This window comes from Pan paniscus, chromosome 10, assembly GCF_029289425.2.
Source record: "Pan paniscus chromosome 10, NHGRI_mPanPan1-v2.0_pri, whole genome shotgun sequence".
In the NCBI taxonomy this organism is placed as follows: Eukaryota; Metazoa; Chordata; class Mammalia; order Primates; family Hominidae; genus Pan; species Pan paniscus.
In genome coordinates, this window is record NC_073259.2 from 134,120,122 (window position 1) to 134,131,431 (window position 11,310).

Genomic DNA, 11,310 nt, shown 5'->3' on the forward strand with positions numbered 1-11,310 from the left:
AAATGTCTGGGCATAGTGAGCCACCTTTACCAGGTGCCAGCCAGGGTCTCCTGACAAATGCAGTCCTAGGCCTGCCAGGTTAAATCCTTAAGAAAGGAGAAAATACAGGGCTGGACTTTATACTGTCTTAGAGAGAGAATGACAATGTTGGTGAATATTTACATACCATAAAACTTAGGTCACAGCTATACCTGTTCTGTATCTTATCAACATAAAATTGAGTTGCTCTCTCCAGCTATTTACTAAGAAGGGCAAATAAATTCTCTGAATATTAAAAGTGTTTATTTTAGTAGTGCCAAGATCTGCTGGTCTGTAACATTGTGATTACGTGCAAGTGTCTGTGAGAGAAAAGTATGTTAAGAGGATTCTGAAGAATAATGTGTTTGATATAAGCTAAATGGTTGACAGTTATCCTACTGTGTATCTTGCTGACTTGATCCTGGAATTTCACTGCTGTGTAAATGACCTGACTTTAGCCAGAAGCAGAAGTCTCCTTTGTCCTGGATGTTTCTCTTTTTAGGCCTGCATGTAAATCAGATGCATTTCTAAAAGGCAGTGCCAGCTAGTGCTTTTCACCACTCTCATTTCTAAAAGGCAGTGCCAGCTAGTGCTTTTCACCACTCTCTACAAAAAGAGAGAGAGAGAAAAAAAATGCTCTCCTCCACCGGCAAGTGTCCAGCATACTTTCTTCTCAGGTGGGTCTTGTAGGCACAGGAATGGGAAAAATTAGGTAGAGACTTTCCAGGCCGGGCACGGTGGCTCACGCCTGTAATTCCAGCACTTTGGGAGGCTGAGGCAGGCGAATCAGGAGTTCGAGACCAGCTTGGCATAGTGAAACCCAATCTCTGTTAAAATACAAAAATTAGCCAGGCATGGGGGGTGTGCGCCTGTAGTCCCAGCTACTCGGGAGGCTGAGGCAGGAGAATCTCTTGAACACGGGTGGCGGAGGTTGTGGTGAGCCAAGATCTCACCAGTGCACTCCAGCCTGGGCAAACACAGTGAGACAGTCTCAAAACAACAACAACAACAACAACAACAACAACAAAAAGAAACTTTCAAATGAGGCCCCTGAGGCACCTAGAGAGATGGGTTCCAAGGAGAAAGCTCTTTGGTGATCTCCTTGCACAGTATTGTACTTTGGAAAGAATAAAGTTAAACTTGAGGAATTAATAGCAAATGATTTTTTAAACTAGAGAATGTAGCAGAGAAAGACGGGGCTATCTTCCATCCTTGTAAGTTCCTTAGCTGGGCTACAAATTAAACTGATGTAAGACAGACTAACAGGAGAAAAACCATATTGAACTATGCAAGTACACATGGGAGTCCCACAAAACATCAGAGTAGAAGAGACATGTGATTGAAGCTTATACAGGATCCTGAGCTACAGAAAGGAATATGGGCTTGGGGCTTCTAGAGGGAGGTGATGACACAAGTTCTGGGAGGGTGAGAGGAAGAAGTGTACGGTCGTCTTGTTATGCAGTGTATTCGTGCATTTTCATACTGCTATGAAGAAATGCCCGAGACTGGCTAATTTATAAAGAAAAAGAGGTTTAATGGACTCACAGTTTCACATGGCTGGGGAGGCCTCGCAATCATGGCGGAAAGTGAAGGAGGAACAAAGGCACATCTTATATGGTGGCAGGCAAGAGAGTGTGTGCAGGGGAACTGCCCTTTATAAAACCATCAGATCTTGTGAGACTTATTCACTGTCATGAGAACAGCACAGGAAAAACCCTCCCTCGTGATTCAGTTACCTCCCACCCAGTCCCTCCCATGACATGTGGGGATTACGGGAGCTACAATTCAAGATGAGATTTGGGTGGGGACACAGCCAAACCATACCATGCAGATAAAAAGTCTCTCAGGTAATAAAAGTATCCAGGCTGCTGTCGACCTCCAGTGTTCTCTCCTGTAATCCAAGTTAATCTTCTCTGATTGATAAGATTCCTTCCTAGGCAGGGAATTCAAGACAATTGAGTTCCTTTTGGAGGATCCCTTTTTAAGCAGATAAGACAAGCTCAAAGAAAGCCTCTGCCTGCACCTGCTGTTTACCAAATTCCCTTGGTTCAAAGTAATTAGTCATACCAAAGTGTCATATTTTGGGTGGCATTTTCTGCACTCCTTCCAGGGAAATTGAATATGTTACAGTTCCCTCACTCTGCTTAAGTGTACACCACAAACATTGTAAGGTGCCACAGGTAAACCATTTTTCTCCACAAGGGCTTTTATGCATCATAAACAATTTTTGTACAGCTCTCATGGCCCTCTTCACAAGTGCTTCCTCCCACTGAGTTCAGGGGAGGAACTGGTGCAGGTGAGTGTTTACAAACACTGCACCTGGCCAAATGACTGCAGTGTCAACAAGAAATCCCACAAGAGTTCTTCAAAAGCCATCTTTTTTCACCCAAGCTATTTCTGTAAGGTGGATATTTTCATTACTTTTTCTCATACAAACCAGAAAGTGAAAAAAGCCGAAACCAAGGTCTGTGTAGATTCCATTGTGAAGTGTTTCTGTGTTCATCATCATCCTGACCTCCTTTCCTCATTTCTTTGGAAACAAGTAATTTTTTCAGCAACATTGGCTGATAATATGTAAAGAAGCATTTTAAAGTGCCTGGTATATGTGTGGCTTTATTCTGTTGTCACAGTTAAATTCACTGGGTGAAGCTTGGTGCAAAATTCATTTTAATGAAATGCTTTGCAAGTCACAACTGAAGAGATGTGATCAGCATTGCTGTTCAACAAATGGTTATGAATTTCCTAAACAATAATTACATTTATATAAAAAAGCTGAATAAAAAGGAATAAATATAATTAGTATTTGGAAGGGCAAGAACTTCTGAATAAAAATGTTCATCTTTTATTAATCACATATATTTTGCATAAGGAGATTATTTTTCCCAGTTTGGACTAACAACACAGAATTATCATATACAATTGTGAGAACAGTTGGCCTGTGAAAATTTAATGGTATTTTGCAAAAGCCTCATTTTGTAAGCTGCTTATATTGGCCTACGTCCCCCACTTGTTTTCTTAATCACAAATCATTTTTGAGAAACACTGACAAAGGATGGCAGTTCATATGCAGCTAAACGTTACTAGCTCCTGTATAATAACCTCACTGTATGCAGTTTCCACTGATATACTGCAAGGGTCAGGAGAACAAAAGACTTACGATAATTGACAGTGGTCACTGGATTTACTGTTAGCATTTTGACCATGGGAATTTATTCATCTCACAGCCAGGTTTGCGTCTGAGTATTAGTTTGCTAGGGATCTTTTAAAAATGCACCACAAACTGGGTGGCTTAAAACAACAGAAATTTATTATCTCAAAGTTCCGGAGGCTGGAAGTCCAAGATCGTGGTGTTGACAGGGTTAGTTCTTTCTCGAGAGAGAATCTTGTAGCTTCTGGTTGTTCACTGGCAATCTTTGAAATACCTTGTCTTGTAGAGAAGCACAGCCCCAATCTCTACCCTTCATCTTTACACAGCGTTCTCTCTCTCTTTCTGTGTGTGTGTGTCTCCAACATTCCCTGACCCCCTCTTTTTTCTGAGACAGAGTCTTGCTCTGTTGCCCAGTCTTGAGTGCAGTGGCAGGATCACAGCTTACTGCAGGCTTGACCTCCCAGGCTCAAACAATCTTCCCACCTCAGCCTCCTGAGTAGCTGGGACTACAGGCATGCACCACCATGCCTGGCTAATTTTTTTATTTTCATTTTTCTAGAGAAAGGGTCTCACTATATTGTCCAGGCTGGTCTCAGGACCATTACATTGCTGGTCCTGGGCTCAGGCAATCCTGCCTTGGCCTCCCAAAGTGCCGGGATTACAGGTGTGAGCCCCTGCACCTGGTCTCCCTTCTTACAAGGACACCAGTCATATTAGATTAGGGTCCACCCTAAAGACCTCATCTTAACTAATTACCTCAGCAATGAAACTATTTCCAAACATGGTCATTTTCTGAGTTACTCGAATTTAAGACTTAAAGATATGAATTTTCGGGGAACACAATTCAGTCCCTAACAGCTGGTCACCTATGAAAGTCTTTTGTACTCAGATGCCAGCAGACTTGAAGCACAGAACTGCATGCTTTGAGCACAGAGCTTTTTGGTAGTGCTTGGGTATACACACCGGAAATGACTTCACAGGCAAACCTGCAGCACACACAGGGTGACAGACAGACGTTGCTTCAAGGAAACCAGGGGAAAGAAACTGCTTCAGCCAAAAGTGACTTACACAGCAGAAAGGTGGCCTCTTTTCCAACAACCCGGCAACAATCTCAAAGCTGGGATCTGTGTGTCCATCCTGAACCCATCACTGTGGTCCTAGAGGACCTAGTGCTCTGACTGATTGGGGTCCTATGCCTGGTTCTCCTGACCAAGACCAGAAAACCCCAGAGGAGCAGAGAGAGGAATCCTCAAAGATAAACCTCAATGCTGTTCTTACAAAAGGAAAAGAGGATGAGAAATAGCATTCCAAGCAGGCCAAAGAATATCAATGTCTAAACTCTTCAGACCTAAAGAGGCTTGGAGAAAAGGAAACTTTATTGGAGGAAAGTTTCATTCAAATTGTTAAAAGAAAGGTGCAGCTGCATTTCTCTGATAGCCAGTGATGGTGAGCATTTTTTCATGTGTTTTTTGGCTGCATAAATGTCTTCTTTTGAGAAGTGTCTGTTCATGTCCTTCGCCCAATTTTTGATGGGGTTGTTTGTTTTTTTCTTGTACATTTATTTGAGTTCATTGTAGATTCTGGATATTAGCCCTTTGTCAGATGAGTAGGTTGCGAAAATTTTCTCCCATTTTGTAGGTTGCCTGTTCACTCTGATGGTAGTTTCTTTTGCTGTGCCGAAGCTCTTTAGTTTAATTAGATCCCATTTGTCAGTTTTAGCTTTTGTTGCCATTGCTTTTGGTGTTTTAGACATGAAGTCTTTGCCCATGCCTATGTCCTGAATGGTAACGCCTAGGTTTTCTTCTGGGGTTTTTATGGTTTTAGGGCGATTCCTCAGGGATCTAGAGCTAGAAATACCATTTGACCCAGCCATCCCATTACTGGGTATATACCCAACGTACTATAAATCATGCTGCTATAAAGACACATGCACACGTATGTTTATTGCGGCACTATTCACAATAGCAAAGACTTGGAACCGACCCAAATGTCCAACAATGATAGACTGGATTAAGAAAATGTGGCACATATACACCATGGAATACCATGCAGCCATAAAAAATGGTGAGTTCATGTCCTTTGTAGGGACATGGATGAAATTGGAAATCATCATTCTCAGTAAACTATCGCAAGAAGAAAAAACCAAACACCGCATATTCTCACTCATAGGTGGGAATTGAACAATGAGAACACATGGACACAGGAAGGGGAACATCACACTCTGGGGACTGTTGTGGGATGGGGGGAGGGGGAGGGAAGATATACCTAATGCTAGATGACATCGGGAGATATACCTAATGCTAGATGACGAGTTAGTGGGTGCAGCGCACCAGCATGGCACATGTATACATATGTAACTAACCTGCACATTGTGCACATGTACCCTAAAACTTAAAGTATAATAATAATAATTAAAAAAAAGAAAAAAAAAAGAAATGTGCATCTGCAATCATGAGCATCTTTAGAGACAAACCAGTTCAACCATTGGCCATGCAATTGAAACTCTAGATATATTAGTGTTTAAATGCAACTCTTTTTTTTGAGGGGGGAAAGAAGTTGCCATCGGAACCTGGAATTCATTCTGACATAAGTAGTTGCTTTTCACCCCCATCTTCAGATCGACTTCCACTCCAACTAAATTTGAATGGTGTATGCCTCATAAAATAATTACAAGTGCCACTTTTTAACTGTTAATGAAAATTGGGAGTGGAAGTTAAAATGAATATGTTGGTGAAAAGTGATATCAAACATGAGCTTGCTATCCAATGATAAAGAGCAGGAATTAAAATCTGTCAACATCCCTAAGAACTTAGCACTTCAGCTTCATTCAGCAATACACGAAGAACTCACAGGTGCCAACGACAGCTAATACCAACCAGTTCAACAATTTACCATGCAGTGGAAACTCTAGATGTATCAGTGTTTTAATGCAAATCTCTTTTTTTTTAAGGAAGCTGCCATTCATTCGACATAAGTAGGTGCTTCATCTGATAAGCGCTGCTTGTGTAATTTATCAATGACAGAGAAGGCAGATAGCAGCATGCATACTTGGGGCTGCATTTGAAGGAGAGCAACATCCCTTTGTTTTCACAGAGGTATGACTGTGTTTGTAGATCTCTACCTTAGACGAAAGTTATGATAGGCTGTATAGTGGCAGGAAAGTGGTGTGAGACTACAAAAGTGTCCCTGACACTGTCATAGCTTGTAAACTAGTTTCTTTACTAGGTTGCCAGTAAATCAAAGTCACCATGAGGAAAGTCATACATGTGCATGATTTGAATGTTGACATATCAAACTTTCCTGGAGGGCTTACTTAGACTCTCCTGCCAACAAAGGTTGCTTAAGATTTTTACAGTTAAGAAGAGAATGGAAGACTAAAAGGAAAATGCAACCCTGAAATGTTTAAGATTCAGAGAATGGATGCTCCTCAAGTGCAATAGAAATGAAAGAAATGGTAACATCTTCCCACATCTTCCATGAAATCTTGACTTGTTTTGGTGAAGAGAAATGTCTTACTTTAGGGATGAGAAGACTAAAAATATGATTTCATTTATATGATGTCTAAAGACATGCAAAGTTAATCTAAGATGGTAGAATTTAAAAAGTGGTTGCATTTGAGGAGTTGGCTATTTCTGGAAAAGGGAAGGAACAGCTTCCTGGGTGATAGAAATGTTGTATGTACTGACTTGTGTAATGTTTATGCTGGTGGATATGCAGGCTGAAGGGGCAGTTGTCACCCAGGATTAACTCTTCTGTTAATTACAGGAGAACAAGCATGAGTTGAGATTGTGGTGCTTCTTGAAGTCTCATCCAGATCAGAAACCTGCTGCTCTGTCCACATTCCATCCACCAAAGCAACCCATATGGCCATGTCCGGCATCAGATGGGGAAAGGCAGTTCTCCTCTAGCACGAGGAGCTGCAAAGACACATGGCAAAGGATGAGTGTGTACAAAATAAATGCAGGAGGGCAGGAGGCATTGGGAACAATGATCCAATCTACTGCAGTGTGTTATTCTCTCCAGCTTGGCATGCGTTCCCTGTGTACAGCATCCTGCAGTGACAGGAGCTCACGTTGGTCCTTTAATATGGGCCAGATACTGTGCTAAGCACAGCACATGGTTTATCTTGGTGTAGCCTCACAGCAACATTGGAGCAAAGCACAGTGTATAGCACCATTTATTCATGAGAAGTTAGAGCTTCATAGCATTTAAAGCAAATTCCCAGAGTTGCACAGTGTTAGTCAGTGGAAAAGCTGAAAATTGGACCCGACTATCTTCTGACTCCAGAGTCATACATGTCTTTCTCTCCTAAAGTATCCTTACCTAGGGTAATGTACATCCTAGAGTCCTGTGCACCTGTCTTCTTGCCCATTTTGACAAGCATTTTATACAGATACCTTCTGTACCAAACCTTGTTCCAGGTGACAGGGGCAATAGTAAATATGGGATATAAGATCCCTGCACACAAGTAGCTCATCTTCCAATACAGAAAGTGTATAGACAATACACAAACACATAAAATAAAATAATTTTAACAAATGACGTAATATTCCAAACATGAAATCAGGATGATGGAATAGAAGAGAGCATCTCCAAGATATTTAGAATAAGTGGAGGATATTTGACTCTAGTTAGATAGGAAGTCAGGCAGGATCTCCATGAGGAGATGGTATTTTATTTGAAACCTCAGTATTGAGACAGACACAGCTGTGCAAAAATATAGATGAATATTGATCCAGGCAAAACAAAATGCAAAGCAAGAGTCATATTTGAGAACCAAAGATCAGTCGGGTATGGTTGGGGCATATTGAACAGAGCGAGGGAGGGACAGGATGAAGTCAAGAAGGAAGGCAGAGACCAGGTCATGTAGAGCCTTGGAGCCCACGGTGTAGGGCTGCACAATGTTCTTGTCTTTCCCTAGAATGTTTGCATTTAATCTCCAAACCCATGGAAAGCTCCTGAGAGATGATACCTTGGCATCTACACTTTGGATATTTCATACACCTTGGCTTTGCATACAGGTAGATGCAATAAATGCTGCTGACTCTCTCACTCCTATAGAGACACCACTATGTTCACTTGTAGTCAGAAGCCGCGGTTCACATCTGTCTCCCTTCGTTTCCATTTGCTTGAACTTGAGTCCGGAAACCACTTAACTTCTCATGGCCTCAACCACTTTACCTGTAAAATGGGAATTAAAATCCCTGCTTATCTTGGGTATATGACATGCAATTCTATATATAAAAGCTGTACATTTTGAAGTAATATACAGGTATAAATGGCTGTGATTGCATATGGAGAAATGTAATATCTTATGAATTCAAAATGACTCTGGACAATGGATTTGGCTGCTTATTTCCCCCATACAGACTACAGGCATCATTGCTGGGATGACAGGTATCTCACTGTGAGGATTGTTAACTATCAGGGCTACAATCAGAGTCGTAGAGGGTTGTGAGTGAGGGACACTCTGTGTGTTAGCTTCCTGCTGGTGCAATAAAAAAACCCACAACTTTTAGTGGCTTAAAACATATGCTGGGCCTTATACATCACACACATTATCTGACTTAGAGGCACAGAAAGTTAGACAATTTGTCCAATGCTCCATGACTAATAAGATATCCCATGTTCACCCACAGCCAACATAATACTGAATGGGGAAAAGTTGAAAGCATTCCCTCTGAGAAGGGAACAAGACAAGGATGCCCACTCTCACCACTCCTCTTCAACATAGTACTGGAAGTCCTAGCCAGAGCAATCAGACAAGAGAAAGAAATAAAGCACATCCAAATTGGTAAACAGGAAGTCAAACTGTCACTGTTTGCTAACGACATGATCGTTTACTTTGAAAATCCTAAGGACTCCTCCAGAAAGCTCCTAGAACTTAAAAAATAATTCAGCAAAGTTTTTGGATACAAGAATAATGTACACAAATCAGTAGCTTTTCTATATACGAACAGCGACCAAGTGGAGTATCAAATCAAGAACTCAACCCCTTTTACAATAGCTGAAAAAAAAAACTACTTAGGAATATATCTAACCAAGAAGTCAAAGGACCTGTACAAGGAAAACTATAAAACACTGATGAAAGAAATCATAGATGACACAAACAAATGGAAGCACATCCCATGCTCATGGATGGGTAGAATCAATATTGTGAAAATGACCATACTGCCGAAAGCAATCTATCTACAAATTCAACACAATCCACATCAAAATACCATGATCATTCTTCAGAGAGTTAGAAAAAAAAACAATTCTAAAATTCATATGGAACCAAAAAATAGCCCATATAGCCAAAGCAAGACTAAGCAAAAAGAACAAATCTGAAGGCATCACACTACCTGATTTCAAACTACACTATAAGGCCATAGTCACCAAAACAGCATGGTAAAAGTATAAATATAGGCACATAGACCAATGGGACAGAATAGAGAATCTAGAAATAAACCCAAATACTTACAGCCAACTGATCTTCAACAAAGCAAACAAAATCATAAAGTGGGGAAAGGACACCCTTTTTAACAAATGGTGATGGGATAATTAGCTAGCTACATGTAAGAGAATGAAACTAGATCCTCATCTCTCATCTTATACAAAAATCAACTCAAGATGGATTAAGACCTGAAACTATAAAAATTCTAGAAGATAACATTGGAAAAACCCTTCTAGGCATTGGCTTGGGCAAGTATTTCATGACGAAGAACACAAAAGCAAATGCAATAAAAACAAAGATAAATAGCTGGGACCTAATTAAACTAAAGAGCTTTTGCACAGCAAAAGGAATAGTCAGCAGAGTAAACAGACCACCCACGGAGTGGGAGAAAATCTTCACCATCTATACATCTGACAAGGGACTAATATCCAGAATCTACAACAAACTCAAACACATCAGTAAGAAAAAAACAAACAATCCCATCAAAAAGTGGGCTAAGGACTTGAATAGACAATTCTTGAAAGAAGATATACAAATGGCCAGCAAATATATGAAAAAAATGCTCAACATCACTAATGATCAGGGAAACGCAAATCAAAACCACAATGTGATACCACATACTCCTGCAAGAGTAGTCATAATCAAAAAATCAAAAAACAGTTGATGTTGATGTGGATGCAGTGAACAGGGAACACTTCTACACTGCTGCTGGGAATGTAAACTAGTACAGCCACTATGGAAAACAGTGTGGAAATTCTTTAAAGAACTAAAGGCAGAACTACCATTTGATCCAGCAATCCCCCTACTGGGTATACACCCAGAGGAAAAGAAGTCATTATTCAAAAAAGATACTTGCACATGCATGTTTGTAGCAGCACAATTCATAATTCCAAAATCATGGAACCAACCCAAATGCCCATTAATCAATGAATGGATAAAGAAACTGTGGTATATACACGCGATGAAATATTATGCAGCCATAAAAAGGAATGAATTAACAGCATTTGCAGTGACCTGGATGAGACTGAAGACTATTATTCTAAGTGAAGTAACTTGGAAACAGAAAACCAAACATCGTATGTTCTCATTGATATGTGGGAGCTAAGCTATGAGGACACAAAGGCATAAGAATGATGCACTGGACTTTGGGGACTTAGGGGGAAGAATGGGAGGGAGTGAGGGATAAAAGACTACAGATATGATGCAATGTATACTGCTCGGGTGATGGATGCACCAAAATCTCACAAATCACCACTAAAGTACTTACTCATGTAACCAAATACCACCTGTACCCCAATAACTTATGGAAAAAAAAAGATGTCCCATGTTCAAACCCAAATCATTAAGAGGGTCTTGGGGTAAGATAACATGGGGAGGAGGAGAGAAATGTGTCCTAGAAATTTCATGTTATCGTTTTTTTGTTGTTGTTGGTTTGGTTTTAGTTGTTTTTTGTTTGTTTGTTTGTTTTCTGAGACAAGGTCTTACTTTGTTACCCAGCTTGGAGTGCAGGGGTGTGAGCATAGCTCACTGCAGCCTCAAACTCCCAGGCTCAAGCAATCCTCCCACCTCAGCTTCCCAAGTAGCTAGGACCACAGGCATGCACCATCATGCCTGGCTAATTAAAAAATTTTTTTTCGCTGGAGACGGAGTCTCACTATGTTGCCCAGGCTAGTCTCCTGGCCTCAAGCGATCCTCCCACCTTGGCTTT

At 40.8% G+C, this 11,310-nt stretch overlaps 1 long non-coding RNA gene across 1 annotated transcript in view; it reads left to right on the forward strand.

The window, feature by feature from the left end:
• Window positions 1-7,157, forward strand: part of LOC130540689 (uncharacterized) — a 60,102-nt gene extending 52,945 nt beyond the window's left edge. Inside the window, exons 9-10 of the long non-coding RNA XR_008954681.1 lie at window positions 6,117-6,261; window positions 6,932-7,157. This is a non-coding gene — a long non-coding RNA (uncharacterized LOC130540689). The remainder of the gene's footprint in view (window positions 1-6,116; window positions 6,262-6,931) is intronic.
• Window positions 7,158-11,310: the final 4,153 nt, after the last annotated feature.